General features: G+C 30.1%; 1 long non-coding RNA gene across 1 annotated transcript; it reads left to right on the top strand.

Annotated features, from left to right (window-relative positions):
* Positions 1-8,929: 8,929 nt before the first annotated feature.
* LOC121132597 (uncharacterized) lies at positions 8,930-12,006 on the top strand. Its single transcript, XR_005869376.2, has 2 exons — positions 8,930-11,660; positions 11,773-12,006. It is a non-coding gene; the product is annotated as an uncharacterized lncRNA (long non-coding RNA).
* Positions 12,007-20,201: the final 8,195 nt, after the last annotated feature.

Here is a 20,201-nt window from a genome sequence, read left to right as displayed (position 1 = left end):
CACTCATGATTTTGTTTGAAATTGAAATTCTCTTCTCCAGTCGTAGGAACAAAATTGTTGACATAAGTGGCTTCGGGATACTTTACTATTTTGTATTTGTCCAGTATTTTTTATAAGAATGAATAGCTTTGCATTAACTCTTCTTTCCATCAAAGCCAAAATATTTTACATTTTCTAAAGAGTCTTTATATTCATTTATTAAATTTTTTTTTAATTTTTCTTTTAAAATTATCAGCTTTTCAATACTAACATGGTAATTTTTAGGGTTATCAAATCCAATTATTTTACATAAGGCATTTATGGTACAGTTAATCATGGTTGATTTGATTTACCTATTTCTTTTGTTACAAAGTATCTGATGCATTTCATTATAATTTTCCTCATCTTCACTGATACTTGAATTGCATTCTAATCAATATTTGAAGTCCAATTTCATTCAGTATCATCATAGGATAGCGAAGGATGTTTCCTTTTTTGACGGTTCGGCTCATGTAATAATGATTTTCTTTTGTTTGCATTTTGTTTTTTTCAGGATCGCATTCATTTCCGATAAAATAGTGATATCTTTTCCCAACTTATCATTAACTTTTTAGTTGTCTCTGATCAATATAAAACTCTACATCACTATATTCATATAAAGACATTGATTTTGAAATCTTTTGATCTTCTTTAAATATACAATTAACAAAAACGGATGTCGTCAAACTTGATTATATCCTTAAAACATCGGCATTTGCAACAATCAAACATAGTGTTGAATGAATTTGACATCCTTTTCATCCACTCTTCATCTCTTTCTTTTTGAATTCGATATTTGAAGCTAGTGTTTCCGCTTTGATAATAGATCTCTTCACATTCGCCTTTACGTATCTGTGTTTTAAACTAGGTGAGTGTTGCCAAATTTCAATCAAATCTCTTGTTAACGTTTCTAGAATCATGTCCTTTTCTTTTGTCAGATAACTTTCTAAAAATTTTCACATTTGAGTTAAACTGTTTAACATAAAAATAATATTTAAATATGTCGATGTGAGACAGCAACTTAATGATTGTTAAATGGTCGGATAAATTACCAAATAATCAATGATACCGTATGGTTTTTGTCTTTAGTCTTGTTTCAATTTTATATGAACTATACGAATTGCTTCTTTCTTGAGACATTTTCAAAGTTTATGATTGTTTTTTTGAAACTGTGTGAAATATTGATTTGTTGAAATGACTGTTTCTTACTTTTCTGCTAATGGAATTTGTTTGGGGATATCAAAAATTATTTATTCTTGCAACTTCATCCTAAAATTATACCAAATCTTTAAAAGGACTGTGACGAGTTTTGCAATGACTTAAAGTGAAAACAAAAATATTTTTGTCACCCTTAGTCATGCCAAATTCACCCTTTAAATGCGCACCCTCATACTATTTCATTTTAAATATAATTGACACTCTAATGTACAACAATCAAAGACTTAGAATCTAAGCTACTCAAAAATAATTGGAACTTTAAGATTTAATCAACAACATGTATTCAAAACTATATTTTTAGAAGAGATCATTACTTTTTCTACACCCGGTATAACGAATGGAGAATGTTATCATTGACTTAGTTTGAAATGGCACGAATTTTAAGCGAAGGACCTTGTTTGAAATAAATTAATATTAAGTCCATGTCCTGTGTAATAAATATGTAATACCCTTTTTGGGTTCATAATACGCACAATCTGCTGTTTCAAAGCCTACAATAGTCAACTTATGAAAATTCATGAAAATAGCTTAAACAAAATATACTACATCTTTGTTTATTTAAAAAAGTAATTCGTGATTTCAATTAGCAACCTTATTTTTTTACAAAGGGGGGGTGATAAATCAGTTAGTAGTTATTGTTTTTTGTATCTATATTACTTTTTCATTCGCTTTATGTCACTTTTTCCGTCACTTTGACTATTTTATAATAGGAGCATGTTCACTGTATAAGATTTAATTTGAATTTAGCAGATCAACAACGTTCAGAACATTTTAGCCCGATAAAATACCAAGTGGATTCATTTGATCCATTTTTTTATATTTATTTGTTCTATTTTCCCATATGGTCCCAGAGAGCCATAATTTTGTGATTTGGTTATTACTTATAGATATTAAATGAAGTTTACTAAGTAACATTAATAGTGATGAAAATGGTGCTTATTCTTTAGCTCCCCCGTGGAATTGGCAATCCCAAGAAAGAATTTTCTTTTTCTACGCTTTTTTTATTAATAGTGAACTTCCTTTTTTACTACATTCAATTATATTTAAACCCTGATTAAGCATTCGTAAGTGCTCATAAAAGATGTTACCTCGATTATTTGTTGCGGAGTTATAGATGTAATTCCTTTTTGGACTCAAAGCATAATTGAGAATCGACATCGTTGTAATTCTTACCAATTTCCTTGTTTATCTCCTTCTCTCCCTTCTCTCTCGTCGCAGCTGATCTAATCAAACATCATGATGGCTAAGTTGCTCTCCTCCAAAACATTATTTAATTGTCAGGATAACCAATTTAATTATCGGTTCCTTTCATTTTTACATACCTACAAATCATATTTTATACAACTCTTTGGCGACTTTTCGATGCACGCACTCGGTAGGGCCCTCTCTACAGATAAAGAATAACTAAACGTATGTATATATATATTAATATAAACATGTTGATAATATAAGATATTAAAATATACTTTTTGAGTAGTAAAGATATCCCTAAATTGGTGACCCCGAACGTTAGAATATCGAGGATGGAGATCAAAACAACACAAATCGTCGCTATACTGCCTGTTAAACTTCCGGCGTTTTATACCAAATGACCTTCGTCATGGTTTGCCCAGCAGAACGCCAGTTTCGGGTCAGGGGTTTAATACAAGAGGAAACGAAATATGTGTATGTCTGCCTGTCACTGAACGATATAACAGCTTCTCGAGTGGCACCGCTGATAGAAAATCCACACAAAGATCCATATTCTACCATTAAAAGTTGTCTTCCGAATATATATAGGCCTTCGGACAGCGAGAAGTTCGAGGCTTTTCTGCATATTGGGGAATTGAGTGAGCGTACACCATCGGCATTAGTAGATAAAATGATAAATCCTCTAGATGGGCAGGAATTTTGTTTTTTAGGCTGAGGTTTCTTCTTTAAAGCACTACCGTTTTCAATTCGACTTCAACTGGAGCATGCCGATTTCATAGATCATTATAAACTAGAAGATACCGCTCATCGTTTGTATGCACAGTGGAAAATAAAAGAAAAGACACTTTCTTACATGGTGAGTTCTATAAGTTAGACCAATAAGAACGACAAAGGCATTTGCTATTACCATCAACGATATGAAACTAGTACCAAGAGATGCAGGCCACCCTGTACATGAAAACTCCCTAAACACTCGGAAAAATCTCAAGGCAGTCAAAAACAGTGGGAATTGGATGTCAAAGATTCATTCATCCCTGCTTGCTTACGATTTATGATAAAAATTCTAGGAAAAACATATCTATTGAGGTACCAAACTGACCTTCTGAGTTAGATAGACATTATAGTCCACTTTAGATAATACAAACTTTGCCTCGATAATTGAAACTCGACTTAGACCCGAGTTTGTATTTTAAAGACTTGACCTATATGATACTTGAATAAACCAATTAAATAATATATGTCAATCTTGCATTGCTTCCTAACTTTTCAATTAAAAAAGTTTCTATCAACTTTTTTTTTTCACAACTCTAGCGTTTGAATGAATTTGATAGAAATAAAGTTTTCCTTGACAGGCTTAAGCATTGAAATAAAAGTCATTTTCCCGAACACAAAAAAATAAATCTTTAAGACATTGGAAGGTAAATCTGGGATTGATTGCTCCACAACAAAGTAAGATAATAGATGTTCTGAAATTCGTCAATAAACTCAGTTGGGAATATATTCCTGAAATGTAGTCTAAACTCGTAGTGCCTCAATATACAAATTTAAAGATTAATTTCTGTATTTCTTGTCGTACTAAGAATGTTGTGCAAGAAGAATTTACTCCTAAGGATTTATTTAATACCATTAATTAAAAAAAAATTTAAAATGAGATAAGATAACTCCCTAGCCGTCACAAGAGTTTTTCTTTGGTGGTTGGGGAGGGAGGATTTTTGACAAAATATGACATAATGACCATTTTTTTTATTTGACATTTATTTTTTGACAACAAAGAACATTGTTAATTTCAAATCATGACAAAAAAAATGGAGCGGTGTAGCTCAGTGGACAACCCCATCAGAAAAAATTATTATCTTGAACTCAATGTCAGTAGTTTGGATTGTCAGACTCTTCAAGCAAAATAATTATACATTATGTATAATTATTTTGTATTAATAATTTTTAGATAGTAAAATTGTCGTTACTATACAAATTGCAAAAATGTGAAGGGGCATACCCCTAATGGCACCACCGAAATTGTAGAACCTGCATTGCAAATTAATCATTGATCCATGGAATATATAAAATTTATCATTGACAGTTTGAAACTTAACTTCCATGTTTCTTCTCCAATAAGTAATTGGCTTCTAACACGAAGAAAAAAAAGGAATATTCTATCATAATGCAATTTCTTTGTTCCTTCCTATGTGAATAAGTGAATTCAAATTTCATTTTGTGACATCATACCTTTTTAGAGTGGAGCTACGTACATTAAATACGCTGGGGTTTTTTTAAGATACATATTATAAGAGCGTATTTTATTTAATAAGAGTCCTCAACGTCTAAGGATTCATATTATTAAGGAAATAGCTATATAATAGTAATAACTGAGGAATGCTTAAAACTTTTTGTGATTTAGTAACAGTTCTTAAATTAGATATCATGATCCCAATCAGTGTTTCAAACTACTTTTTTATGGTTAAATGACAAAGAATAATTAAGATATACAAATTACTTTTAGACGCATAACTTAAATGTGTGAGGTACGAGTTTTCTATGAGTATCATGCCAGTAAGACATGAGCAAACTAAAAAAAATATCCTACAGATGGTGTGCCAGTCAGTAAATTTTCCATAGTGCCCTCTATATGAGTAATATACTTATATTTTATGTTAAATATATCATTCAGTCAATTGCATTATTTTACCGCAAGACTTAACTTGGCTTTGTTTAAAAAAATATAAGTAAACAACGCTCATGCCCGATCGCATAAGACTTAACTCTTCTGTTAGTTAAAGACAACAGTAATAATTAATTTACACATCCGAACCACCAGCTTCGTTGTTAGGATTTTTCGAAATATAATCATATTAGTACTCCACGGGATTGACGAAGAATATAACATGTAATAGAAAAAAACTACATTTTAACATATTTATATAAATTCATGTTTGTAATATGGTCAAACATAAAGTTTACTTATTATTCCATTATTTTTTGTCCTGAAAAATTAGAAAAAATTATTTCTTAATTGTCAATTTATCATATTAGTTAATGATGAGAAAGTTGGCTTATGTAATTAAAAAAAGATGCTACACTAATTAATTATATATAATTTAAAACTTTAATATGTTAAACAATTACAATATGTAAAATCTTAATATGTGGCTCCGTAAATGTTGAGATTTGATACAAGTTGTAGTTTGAGCTTAACTCACTATACACATTAATTTGCTGACATCAGAGTGATGGAATAATTCTATTTTGACTAAATAATATACTAAAGGTAAACCCCGGCATTGCTCCGAGTTTTTTGACATTGACAAAAAGACAGAAAAACTTTGCTCTAATAATATGGACACCAATGATTTTGTAAATTTTAATTCCGAGTCATTCAGTCTCTATTGAGAGCAAACTTGTACCTCGAAGCGCATTGGACATAGATTTGAACAGCTAATAGTCACTTGTGCTCCCGGAGCTTCTAGCACGTCATCAAAGATGTTTGCGTTCTTGTATTGTCTCGAATATGTATGGTTGTCTCCCATTCACCAATACTGGCCTCTTCTGTTTCGTTTGCTAGCTTCAAACTGTCAAGTTGTTCATAGTAGAGGGCAGAATTTAGCGGGGGGTGGGGGATCACTCTAACTACTGTTGTGCAAAAAGATCCGAAAGAGTATAGGTCCTGTATAGATTGCAAATTTTATTGGTCGCTTTCGACACATTTTCCCTTTCAGGAGGTAAAAATATATAAGGTACCGATTTCTTCCTTTGTGACCTCCAAAATCGCCAAACAATAATTCAACACTGTCCGAAAAGCGTTCGTAATATACACTTATAACTTCACAAGGCTGTATCGTATATTCCGATGTTACGAATATTGAACAAGATATACTTTGTTTAAAAAAAGGGCCAGGAAATAGAAAAATTACTTTATCCTCAAACTAATGCTTGAATAATTATGTCTAACTTCAACTTTAAGAATGTTTTTAAAAATTATCATTATTTTACAGAAAATTCAAAAAATATTTTATATTTATTTTTATATATGCGAAGGTGGTTTGAATATTTTCCTTCTACAACCTGAAGATGGAAGTACTCGTAAATGAAAACTAATTATATCTATTTAGCATCTGTTGACAGTTACTTACCAAAGTTTCTGCCATTTTGGATGGACAATTCTTATGTAAAAGTCGTTTGAGTGAGTTGATGTGAGTTTTTTTTAAATGAATGAAATTGAGTATCACACAATAAATCCAAGTTTTGGTGCCGCTTAATTACTGTAAATGAAACCTAGATACACCATAATACTCCTGAAACAAAAATATAGTCCAAACAGTGGACTGCAAAGATTTTCGCCAAATGAAAATGCCATTACTTTCATAAACAATTATGGTGCAGAGAAAAACGACGAGTACATTTTGGTTGGATTCAAAAAATGGGATCATCGCAGGTAGAAGTGTTTAGAGTTACAAGGAGACAATGTTATAAAAAAAATCAAGGAAACTATCTTGTATATTTGTTAGGCAAGAAAATTTTTAGATTTCTATTTTTCTTAATTTCTAACTCAAATTCGATATTTTTAACTATTGCAACCGTCTTCGAGCAAGGAGATAGTCGTAACATTTTACACGTCCCATTCACATGCATTTGTGGGGGAAAATATGGTATAAATTGGTATAACCTTTAAGAAGATTCAAATAATCATTAACATATGTAAACATGTTTTCAAATTTGACAAGTCTTGGTCAAACCAATTTGGAGTATTTGAGCCAAAAATAATAGGAGTTGAAACTTTCTCCACACTCCCCTAGATGTTAATGTTGTGAGAATACCATTACTTTTTTACCAATTTGGGTACCAAAATTTGTACCAATATTTCAAAGTCTTCCTTATGCAATTCAAATGAGCATGCTGTTTATTTGTGTGGCAACTCCCTTAGATTACAAATGAAGTCAACAAATATATTTGTACAAAATGTACTTAATGATAAATAGTAAGAAATAAGCTTTTTATCTATACATTCAGGGACAATAACAATAAGTTGTATTTTGGATATAGAAAAATCAGACTGATAATGATTTAAAGATCGTTATCATTGAAATTGGGTTGTCACTCTCAATCTTAGGTTCAAAAACGATAATATCCATTTCTAATCAAATATTTGAAGAACTGTTGGAATCTTCGTCATCACTTTTCTGATACACTTCATCTTCCTATATTATGAAATTGCATGCACAGTGTGGAAATCCAAAATGAAGTCGATATCATTCTCTCTAAGCTTAGCTAATGGTATGATTAGGGATGCTCAAATTATGCAAATAAGATTTATTTTCATTTTGGGCTCTTATTTCCATTTTTCCCGCCATTTTTAGGTTAAAAAATATTCAATTATTAGAGTCAAGGGAGTAATAGTAATTGAGGAGGTAGAGAAGAAGAAGAGGAAAGGATGAATCCATTGGCGCCATGAATGATAAAGGGATAAATACTGGGATATTCAAAAAAGTATTATACCCATCTTCCCACCAAAGTGATTTCGATTGTTTTACAGTCCGTTTTTTCTCTATAAATATAAACGAGAATCCAGTAAAATTTATTTTTAATATATTTACATTCCTTCGAAGTGAAAGAGCATCTTTCTAAATTGACAATGCCTAAGATAATAGTCCCCTCAGTACTCATTACGGAGCTCCTTGGCACCAAAATTTGGATTTATGTGCAAGAAACAAAATATTTGATATGCAAGCTTTGCAACTTTAGCGCTAAAGCTAACAGGAAGTGTGTTCTAGAAAAGCATGGACAGTCCTCCAGGCACATAATAATGTTAAGTTAAACATCAAGCTAGACAAAGCTATACAAAAAGTGCTCAACGTCCTCTCCCCTCCAACGATAACAGCGATGGTGTCATCAATACTGACCTACTGAAGGTCTTGGTCTCTTCTAATATGCCCTTCGGTAAGATCAACATATGGGAATTCAAATCATTCTTGGAGAGGTACTCTAAGAAGACGATGCCTATCTGCACCACCAGGACAATGGAGAAACAAGCAAGGAGGTAGTAGGCAAAATCAAGGAGAAACTTAAGGATAAGTTATTGTTTATCTCCAATGATGGAACCACAGATAGCCTAGGTAGGGCCATGGGTGTAGTGCTGGTAGGACCTTTGGACATTGCACACATAGAAAAGCCATACTTGATCAACGAGGTCAATTTAGGCACCACTAACAATACAGCAGTGCATCAATTCTTCTCTGTTTAAGCTCTTTCGAACGGACTTAAACTACGATAAGATGTGGTGGCTTCTCACAGACGGTGCTCCCTACTGTGTCAAGGCTGGGAAAGGTATTAAAGAGATGGAACCCAATCTCATTAACTGTCTTGATTTCACACACGGCCTCAACCGTGTTGACGAATTAATTAGGTAAAGTTTTCCAAATGTGGACAAATTCATTGCCGAAGTGATTTTCATTAAGTATGCCCGATGTAAGTTGAGGTTTGCTTCCTCTTCTGTTCGGCAACTAATATATAAATACATAATCATCCTTAGAAATTAATTACAATATTATTCAAAGATTAATGAAGGATATTATTTAAATGAAACTTACTACACAGTCTTTTACAAACCCGATCTGAAGTGAACACTTTATTTTGAAGTGGTAATTCATAATTTTTATTAATTAGCTTAATAATATTAAGGAGTTTTCTTTAAAAAGCCTATCACCATATATCTACTTTGATTTTGAGCTGTATACATTAAGTTATCATTTTATGCCCAAAAACATGTTTTAAGGATTTAAATATTATGCCTAAATGGAAGGGTCGTTAAAAAGAGTTAAAAGTTAAAGTTATGACTTTCAGCTATCAAATAAGCTATTTTTATATGTATTTGTCTTGAAATCACGAGCCTCTGAATAAAAAGCACTCATTTTCAATTTTAATAAAATATAACTTTTCTTTCTTTGTTTTTTAGAAATATTTTTGAAATACAAATATCTCTATTATTATTCCTTCATTTTTTTAAAACTTTGAACTCCCAAGATTTAATTGATCTATTAGAAATTGTTATACTTCTAATTATATTTCAATACTGATTTTACCAAGCGAAACCTCATATCTTGGACTTTCAAGAAGGAAAGAAGATGTTTCTGCACATTTTACAATTTTCATTGACAGACTTACCCATTTTATATGTAATATATTAATAAGCAGATAAGTTGTAATTTGCACAATTTCCATATTTACATCCATCTAGATTTACGTCGTTACCTGCTTTATGTATCTTGTAACCTCTCATGCAAAAATTAACAGAAACTAGAAAAGGCAAAATTCATTTGGGCGTTTACCCAATTCATCCGAACTGTGCAATAATTAATGGGAATCTTTAACAGCTTAACAAAAGCTCATTTGAAGTCAATCAATCAAAAGTCAGAAATATTTATAATATTTACAAGCAGAAAAATTTAAAGCTCACAACAAAATTGGATCTATCATGAGTGAACACGTAATACGTGTATGGATAATTTATTTGTAAATACTTGGAATATTATAATGTTCAAACCTCAAGAACTTCCCTTTGCTGATAAATATATCTAGAAATGAGGACTAGATTAAATTCATGCTCCAGGATTGTCTTCTACTTTTTTCCAATGACAGAAAAGACTTACAAGTAATAATGGAATTGTAGGTGACGATTAAGTGTTTGGAGTTACAGAAATAATACTGTCTTATATATAGACTCAGTGTCATAGATATAAGTTGTTGTTTTTGTTATGTGCATCAATGACATTTAAGGACTCCAATTAATGGAAGAGTTTTCAAAGAATATAAGTAGACAAAATAGAGTAGGCCTTGGTAGGAGTTTCAATGGAAGAAATAATGTTGAAGTATAATAAGTTATTTTAGAAGTAGGTATACAACAATTCCATACAAAATATAGGTGACAGATGTGTATTTGAAACAATATATAATATAATAACAGATTTTGGAGGTTAAAGAACATTTGCACAATGACTGATACTTCCATTACATGAGATTATATCCATCGAGTAAGGTACAAGGACCTTTTCTAAAGAGATGAGATCCCTGATCATGTTGGATATCTTTATGTCATAAACACATAGGAGTTGATTGGAACTATGAGTTGAATCAGGTTTATATATTTGAATGTTCCATGAAACAAATCCATCCAAACCATTCTTTTTGTCTTATAAGTAATTAATTTGATGACTAAAAGTTTATCACAATAACTGTTTTTACAAAAGAAGTACTAAATCATTTATTTCTTCCTTCTTTACCCGATCAAGTAGTTAATTTGTAGGAGGTTTCTTGACATTTCTCATTCTCTCTTGCTTAGATATTATTGTACATTCAAATCCGTTTGTCATATAATATGCAACATCAATGCTTATTTAATGGGTTTGATGGTAGATCTATGGTCGTATTTGAATTATTATGCTTAAAAATCATAATATTAAGGAAAATATCAATATCAAATTTAATTCTTTCCATTGCTTTTAAAACTATGCAAATATTTTTTTATGGGGCTTTCACACTTCCTGTGATTTCAAGAAGTAATTTTTGAAAAATTCCCGAAAAACTTTTTTGCACTAATATTGCAAAAAAATATTAATGGCATTTATTGGAATTGTGAAAGAAACACAACCCTACCAATATTTTTTCATACTTGCAAAAACAAAAAAGTTGTGAAGAATAATGTAAAAAAAAAAAAAAAAAATGAAAAATTATTCAGAAAATGATAGATATATCAGTTAAACATTAATTTTTATTTGGCAAATTTGTATGCAAACGAATCTCCATACAAATTTGTACAAACTTTATTCCATTTACTAATGCTATATTCCATTGAAAGGTCATTTTTTTGCACCTGAAGTAAACAAAATTGAAATTTTCGCAGATTTCTTTTTTAGCCCACAAATTTTTTGATTTTGAATAAATTTGTAAAACATAGTTATTCGTATAGTTATTTTTATAAACGCCAATCACTTATTCAAAAATAACTCTGCCGCCTATCTAGTCTCCTTGAGCTACAAAAACGTTTTTCCGGTTTTGGAAATAGCATCAGCTACACCTTCCTTATATGAGCTCCCCAAAAATCGACACCTCCTTCTTAGCCTGTCCAAGCCCAAAAGAGAGACCTTTGAAAAATTTAAGCCTCCTAGTTTCAATAGTGTGGAAAGTATAAGGACACTCACACAATCTATCTTGTATATTTATACAATTTTATGAGCTTCATTGATGTAAGTTTATATTTTTATTTTGTCTTAATTTTTTAGCCTTATAGTATATTTGCTAATTGATTAATTTACTTTTATTTCCACCTATTACAATTATATACTTCTAAATATCTAGGTATGTATGTTTAAGATTTTGTTAACTACTGGGTCATTCCATGTCAAATCAACGAGTGCATGTCACCCGATATTCTCAGATTTGGATGATTTTTGGCACACAAGCTCAAATTCATGAATTAGTTAAGTGTGCAAAATTTTAGCAGATAATTATGAGATATAGGTAAGCGTCCCTGACCAAAATTTTCACGGTCACTTTAATGTCTTATTACTAGAATATAACTATTTATTATGACCTCTATTTTGATTTTTTTATAAATGAATTACACTAGCAAGTACTTGATCAATAAATAAAAAATTGCCCAAATCTTATGTATATGAAACTTTAGCAACATGTTTTACATAAGTAGGGGTATACCTGTCCCAAAAACTGTGTTGACTTTTTTATCATATCTCCCATGGTGGGATTTCAATGTTAGGTTACTTTTCTCCGGAAATTTGGTCAATTTTACTTAAGATTTTATTTCTTCTACTTATTTTATGATTTATTCAGACTGAAAAAAGAATATTGAACTAGAATAATCCATAATATTGATTAAAAGTTGACGATTTTATAAAAATGATAATTCATTGGCCTTTTCAATCCCCACACATGACCAGCTAGATTCTATCACTGATGATATGTACAGTCTTTAAGGTACAACTTGAGTTACCAAACTGTCGGCAGATACATCATCGACTACTATAAATATCTCTGGTAAATTATCCAAAATTTCATCTCCACGCAAGTAATGTGTATCTCCTGCCGCAACAAACCCCATGGGTGTTCTATTAAAAACATATCTTCCCAAGGATTTATAAAACAAGTCAAATGTCTTGAGTTTTCATCTAATTTGATATATCAATAGCCTGGTTTTGCATCCATTGTCGAAAAAAATATGCCCTGTGTAGTTAAGCTCAAAATATCATGTCTTGAAGTCCTCATTGGATGAATTGACTTAATCATTCAATTTTTTTTAAATAAACAAAGAGTTTACTTTCCTATTTGATTTTGGAACTACTACTAATTCAATAATTGCATTGTTCCCTACTTTTCCAATCACTGTAACTATCCTTCAACAATATTTTAATTGTTTCTCCATCCATTGGTATACTGTTATGAAATTAATTTAGAAGATTTATACGGATAATTATAGTCAGTTATAATTATATTGTTTATAAATATTTACATTATATTTTTAAATCCAAAATATTCCAATGTCAGACTTGTAGCTCACTCCTTGTTTAAAAATTCAAATACAACTATTTTTTTATGTCATCATTCAATGTATTAATGAAGGACTACTAAAGAGTTACCATATTTTTCCTTCGTTATTATTAATAGAAAAAGGTGAGCTTCTGAGATTTTGTTGACTTATAAAATTTTCACTCATCCATATATCTAGTAATTCATGTATAATGGTACTGCTCTGAACAAAAGTATGGAGAAAGTTGATCTTATGCTAAAGAAACTGCTGTGTACAGTTTATCTATAAAATCCTAAGTCATTGACACGTTTTTGTTACATAAATGCGTTGATACCATTAATAATTTAGTTCTTCTTAATTGCAAAATTGTTATTGTCAAAAATCGGATTCAATATAAAAAGTTCAACGAAGACATTATAAGATATATAGTGGTCTTGTTGTCCATTAATTGCAATGGAATCTAATTTTGTCATGTTTTATAATATTTTTATTTATATGATAAAATAATTATGAACGTTAGTTATCCTTTTGTAAATAAATCAGTTACCATTTTCTACAATCAAACCTATAAAATCAAGGAATACTGTTATTTACTGTTGCCAAATTTAATTACTTAAGAAAATTTTCATCCAATGATTCAGGTAATTCATACACAAATAAATATATAATATATTAATATTTTTTATAATTAGGTATGTATAAAGTAATATCACTAATATAGTAAAATATAATATTGTACCATTTAAAATTAAGGATTTGATAAGAATTTATTTACTATTATATATATACAATTTTAATAAATTACGAGTTTGGATATGGAGGGTTAAATGCATATAATTAAGGTTATGCCCATGAATTTATATTGTAGTGTGGCGGACAAATGGCTGATGTCGTACACATTAAACTTTGTCATAATAAGATAATTGTAACATTGTCAAATTTTCCAAAATAGTGTTAGAAGTACAGTTTTGAAAATGAACACGGTTATCCGATAGTGGAATTATATATTATATTTTTTATAAGTCTCGAAATACCTATAAAACATAAAAAAAGTTGAAAAGTTCATTAACAAAATTTGAAGCACATAAATCGAACTACAAAATTATAAAAAAAAACAAAGATATTATCTACCATTCCATCATAAATATTATAGTATATGTGCAATTTAAACGTTACATTATTTCTGACAATAATTTTTGGGAACTTGATATCGCATTGATGGTTAATATTTGCTTCATGAAATTCTGTTAAAGGATAGCTGAAACATCTGTGTATTTTCACAAACTTTCCAAAATCAAGTAATTCAAAAAATTATAAAATTTTATACCTTTAATTTTTTAAAAAAAACTTCCACCTCCTTCGCATACAAAATATTATATGTTGTTAACATACCTAATTATTATCAATGATGCACAGAAACTTTTTTTCTTTGTTATAGGTACTGTTTATTTATTACTTGGAGATATAATTAGGAGTTATGATGTTATCTAATATATTTTACTTTTTAGAAGATGCTCATTCGAAGTCCGGAAGACGGGGTTAGCTTAACTAGATAAGATTTTTATAATATGGAGTTTTGTTAACCCAATAATTTGTTTATTCTAGTTGAAACATTATAATGTTTATTCTGCGTTATTTTTTCATATATAATTAATGTAAAAGATATATTTTATATTAAACTATAGAGTCCAAATCAAGTCTCGAGTCCAATTTCTCACCTCTGACTATAATTGACCATTGTATTCTATAGAAGTTAACCCATTTAATTATGCAATTCAATGAGGTAACCATGGCTTCACAATAAATTCAAATGGAAATGAGATGTTTCTTTGGAATACTGTTAGTGTCAGGTTATTGCTCCGTGCCACGTCGCCGACTTTTTGGCAATTGCAGCCAGATACACATAATGAAGCTATTGCAAAATCTATAAGGCGAGATCGTTTTGATGAAATTATGAAGTATTTTCATGCAACAGACATCCCATTCCAAACATCAAACGACAAATTTGCAAAGGTTCAGCCATTACTTGACATCTTAAACACAAATTTCTCAAAATTTGGAGAAGTGTTAGACCCAACTAATGTATCAATTGACGAAGCCATGATTCCCTACTTTGAACGTCACCCATCAAAGCAATTCCTCAGAGGCAAGCCCATCCGGTTGAGATACAAGGCTTGGGTTGCTGCTGATCCAAAGGGTTACGCCTTTGATATATCATTATACCAAGGGAAACATGGAGCAACGACAAAAGCTACAATGAATATGGTTTGGAAGAAGAGTTATTCTTTAAGCATTGGAAAAAACTCACCCAAATAAAAAGTTTTCATTATATTTCGACAATTTTTCCATTCCATGTCTCCAATTTCTTGACATGTAGAGTAAGCACATTTGATATGCATCTGCAATGTAAGACAATTATGAATTAATTAATGGAATATAATATGTAGTCCATCATGTAAATTAAAATATACATACCATCGAATAAAAAACAGGTGAGAGTAGGTATATAATATGATCTTGATGATTTAACAGGTAAATTTGAGTATCAATCATCAACCAACTTAACTTTCTTCTTTGGCATGAATAGTTACATTTTTGATATATTCATCTCTTTCATATGGTTACGTATTGTATAGGTATCTACTTCAAGTAACTGAATTCGTCATTTATGTACTTCCACAATCACAAGTAAGGATCCTATTCAGATCCAAATTGTTCTTATGACGACTCTGAAACTAAATGATAAAAGTTTTAGGGAGGGTTTGAATACTATTAGTAAATATGTACATAAAATACAATTAGCTAATGTTAGATCAATGAATTAATTTTTGGCGAGTGTACATAGTAGTCTTTACTTGAGTAAGTTGAGTTCACGGATGCCAGATGAATATATGCTAATTTACAAGAATGTAGGAACTGCTACTACTAAAGCCTGGGTGCCAGGTCCAGACTGTAGGGTGGATGCATGAGAACTTCTTGTCCGATCTCCTGGAGCTACTGAAGCGTCATCAAACAAAATCATGTTAAAATGCAATAAGTAAACACTAATTAATAACAGAGCTATGTACGTCAGCATAATGATTGAAAATAGTAAGTAGCCGAGGAAGCATAAAATTTGCAAATAGCCCCAAAGGAACCAACATACCCAACATAAACACACTTGTTTACTATAATGAATGAATTATTTTATTATTACAACATTAATATCTATTAAATGAAAATAATATCATTTGAATGAAACTGATACTACATAATCTTGTGCAAGCACGAACTGAAGTTGATACTTTATTTTTGAAGGCAAATCTATCCGTTTAAATAATTAGTTCAATTTTTTTTTTTTACAATTTACTTTAAAAAAAACTTTTAAAAATATCTACTTTGATTTTCACCTGTGAACATGATGGGAGTCTATCATTTTAGCCTCAAAAACAACTTTTGGGGATTTAACATGCTGACCCAAAATGGAAGAGTTAAATAAAACACCACCTGATGTTGTTAAAAAACTACAAGAACGACAAACTATTACTCTTTTATAATTGGCCAAAGATCATATGAGTTTACCAACAGGAATTTGTCATAAAAATGATGTTTATCACCACAACAGGTTGTGTGATTGGAGCTTGTACTCCTCCAGATAGTATAAGAACTCATTGGCTAATTCTAAGACTACAAGTGGAAAACAATGAATGAAAGAAAGAAAAATAATATCACTTTGTGTGAGCAACAAGTTTAAATCCATCAAATGTACTCGTATATGTACGAGTACATATAAATCTTCAATCTAATTCAATGTAACTGAAATAAAGTCCAGACAACAGGGCAGAAGAAAGACGATGATTTCTATATTGCATAACATGTACCTACAACACATACACATTCATGAATATCTAAGATAATAATGAATTAATCAATCAATGGAATAGTCTTAAATGATATATAAATATATAAAATAAAAGAAAAAAAATGAATGATCAGGACGTACTCACTGAGCACTGAGCTGTGCAAGACACCAAAAAATTCACGGAACGAACTCTGTGGTGGAATTGGAGTTTTTGTTTGTTTTATATATATTTTTAAAAATTTCCCACGCTCACAAAACAAATATTTGATTAATTTAGTATTTAAGTAATATGTAACTACGTCATTATAATATACATTTAAATTTCAAAAATGGCGACGCTTATGTTTATTCTTTTTATTAATCAATTAATTATAATTTAAATTAAACTATTTCTTTAATGTCAAACAGTTGTATTTTGGATTTAAAAGTATAACAAACATTTTAATTAAGATGGAGTCTACAAGACTTCGAAGTATGAGAAGACGGAAGGACATCAAGGAGTCACGGAAGGAGAGGAGAGCCAATCATTATATTACTGAAGGAGAAGGGGAGAAATATGATATTGATACTGTTTTGGAAGGATTAGCAGGGGTAACATCCAGTACTAAAACTGACACTGGTATTATTAAAATATACCAAGGAGAATAAATAGACGAAATAACAATTAAGACTCTTGTAATAATAAAACAAAGAATTTGGATAATCATGATGTGGTTCCTTTAGAGTTGCTAGATGGAGCAATAATGGGTATTGTCCCATCTGTTTCAGGTATCAATGGATTAGAAGCTGGAGAGGATACTGTAGGATCTGAGGTAGTTTCCCTTGATGCTATTGATGGGACAATTTTAAGGATTTTTAATTTTTTCCTTTTTAATTTATTTATATTTCAAATTTAAATATTTACTATTCGAATCAAAGTAATTTAAAAAAAACCCAGAGTACTCTACACTCAGCAGTACAGTTAGGAAAAATGGAAAGACTGCTTAGTATTTTCTCTAATTGAGAATTTTTGGATGTTCTTGCCTTGTTTAGATATATGAGGGATATTTCAATAAAAATCAGTGTCTCCCCGAGTATATGTCCGTAAATGTATATATATATTATCAATAGTTCTACTTAATGAAACTATTATCTCGAGCCACCATTGGCTAATGGCTATTTGAAAGTAGTATCTTTGAATGGCAAATAGGTAATACATTATGAAAATCGAAAATTCAAACATATTCGTTAATTACAGAAAATACTAAATTGTTCTTCCATATATTTACACTGTACTGCTGAATGTAGAATACTTGATTATTTTATCATTGTACCAATGAAAAGTGTAAACCAAACTCGTAATCTAAGATTACAAGAAGTAATTGCACAATATCGTAAATGAAAAATTAAAATTTCTGAAAGCAACATATAAATTTACATTTAAAAAAAAATATTAATTATTATCTTATAGGGACATATGTATGTAAATGATTAATTATTAAATAAAACAAAAATGTTAGTACAAATACATGTAAAATCTTAAATTAAATGTATAAAATGTATTAATTGATTATTTATAAAGGCATGTGACATATGAAATATTTATTATATTTAGTTGCTAAAAACGTATCATTGGAGATACTTGTTACTTTGTCTCTGAGTCTTTCCCATTCATTAGGCCAACCTGATAAATCTTTTTAAAATTGAAGCCGAGAGCAATGCATGGTAATTGGTTTTTTCCATTTATTACTCTTGGTAACTTCCAATTCGTGGGGATTGTATATTTACAATGATCCATACGTCCAAAATAATTTCAATAAGTACGCCGTGACAAGTCAATCTTTTTTACCATTTATTTCTCCATAATGTCATCGTTAACTAATGAAACAAACTCAGGGCTTCTTTGCGGAACTCTCTGAATAAAGCGTTAAAAACTTTTCCATAACATAGACAAAGCCTACATCCATATGGTGTACCTCCTTTGAAAACTCAGGGCTTCTTTGCGGAACTCTCTGTATAAAGCCGTTGAAAAACTTTTCCATAACATAGACAAAGCATACATCCATATGGTGCAACTCCTTTGTAAAGAATCTTTTAGAAGGAGGGATAATTGTGAAATGAGGATTAAGGTTTTGGAGAGGTTTAATAACTGATTCTATTTCATCTTCAACATTGGTTTCAGTTGAATTTTCAGAAACAAAATCGAAATTAGACAAGGAATTCAAATTGTACAGTATGTTCAATAAAATATCACACTCATTAATATTTTTTTGTGAATGATTTTTTCAGTAGTTGAAATTAAAGTTCCTTGTTCTTGTACCTGAAAAATTGAAATATACATGATCATTAATGCATGATATTTGTACAAAGTACAAATATCTCTATTATAATTCCTTCATTTTTTTAAAACTTTGAACTCTCAAGACTTCATTGATCCATTAAAAATGTTATATTTAAAATTATATTTCATTACTGATTTTACATTGCAAAACATCTTATCTTGGTTTTTCAAAAAATTTTTATGTTTCCGCGATTTTATTTTAATTCTCGTGAAATGGATTTCAAAACATCTTATCTTGGTTTTTCAAGAAGGAAAAAAGATGGTTCCGCGCATTTTACTTTAATTCTCGTCCAAAAATGGATGTCTTAATGAAAAAAATATTCTTTTTAAAGATTTAATAAATGCATCTCATTTATTTTGTTAATGTAATGGTGTTTATTGTATCTATAGAATTTCTGAGCTTATAAAGATTTTTCTGACACTCTTGATCCATTATCTCCTCCAAAACATTCTTCAAAATACACATGATTTTCATTATTTAAAAAAACTGCTTTTTCTCCTTAGGAACACTCTTTATGTCTTCGATTACGGGTCGATATCACAATTAAACAAATTATTTGACATATTATGATATTTCTCTTACACTCTTTAGCCATTATTTATAATTATATCATTAATAAACTTGTAAACAAAAACATTTGACTATATTATGCATTAAATTTACAAGTTCCTAAGGTGACACATATACTTTTCTTTTATGTTTACACTCACAAGGATTTACGTATTCAAACAATTTTCATATACCTACTCATCGACTCGATTCATATAACGTTTGCTCACAAGTAAAAAAAAATGCTTGTGAGCATACTTATAACAACTCAATTTATATATATATATCAACTTGATATAAACTTTCCTCGAAAGAATAAATTGTAGTTGGAACAAGTTTTGTTAAAAGTATGATTCTCCTCACATTCTGCTTTGGCATTGCCTGAAGCATAAATATCATGTTCAAAAATATTTAAAAATACTTTTATAAATAATTGTTGAGGTGAAGTTATTTGATTGAAAATTGGGTGGTTATCTTTTTTTGAAAAAAAATTGAAAAAATAACAAATTAGAAATACAAGATCTGATGGACG

Source organism: Lepeophtheirus salmonis, chromosome 2, assembly GCF_016086655.4.
Source record: "Lepeophtheirus salmonis chromosome 2, UVic_Lsal_1.4, whole genome shotgun sequence".
In the NCBI taxonomy this organism is placed as follows: Eukaryota; Metazoa; Arthropoda; class Copepoda; order Siphonostomatoida; family Caligidae; genus Lepeophtheirus; species Lepeophtheirus salmonis.
The sequence above is the reverse complement of the archived record's forward strand: the minus strand, read 5'-3'. Positions and strand labels throughout refer to the sequence as shown.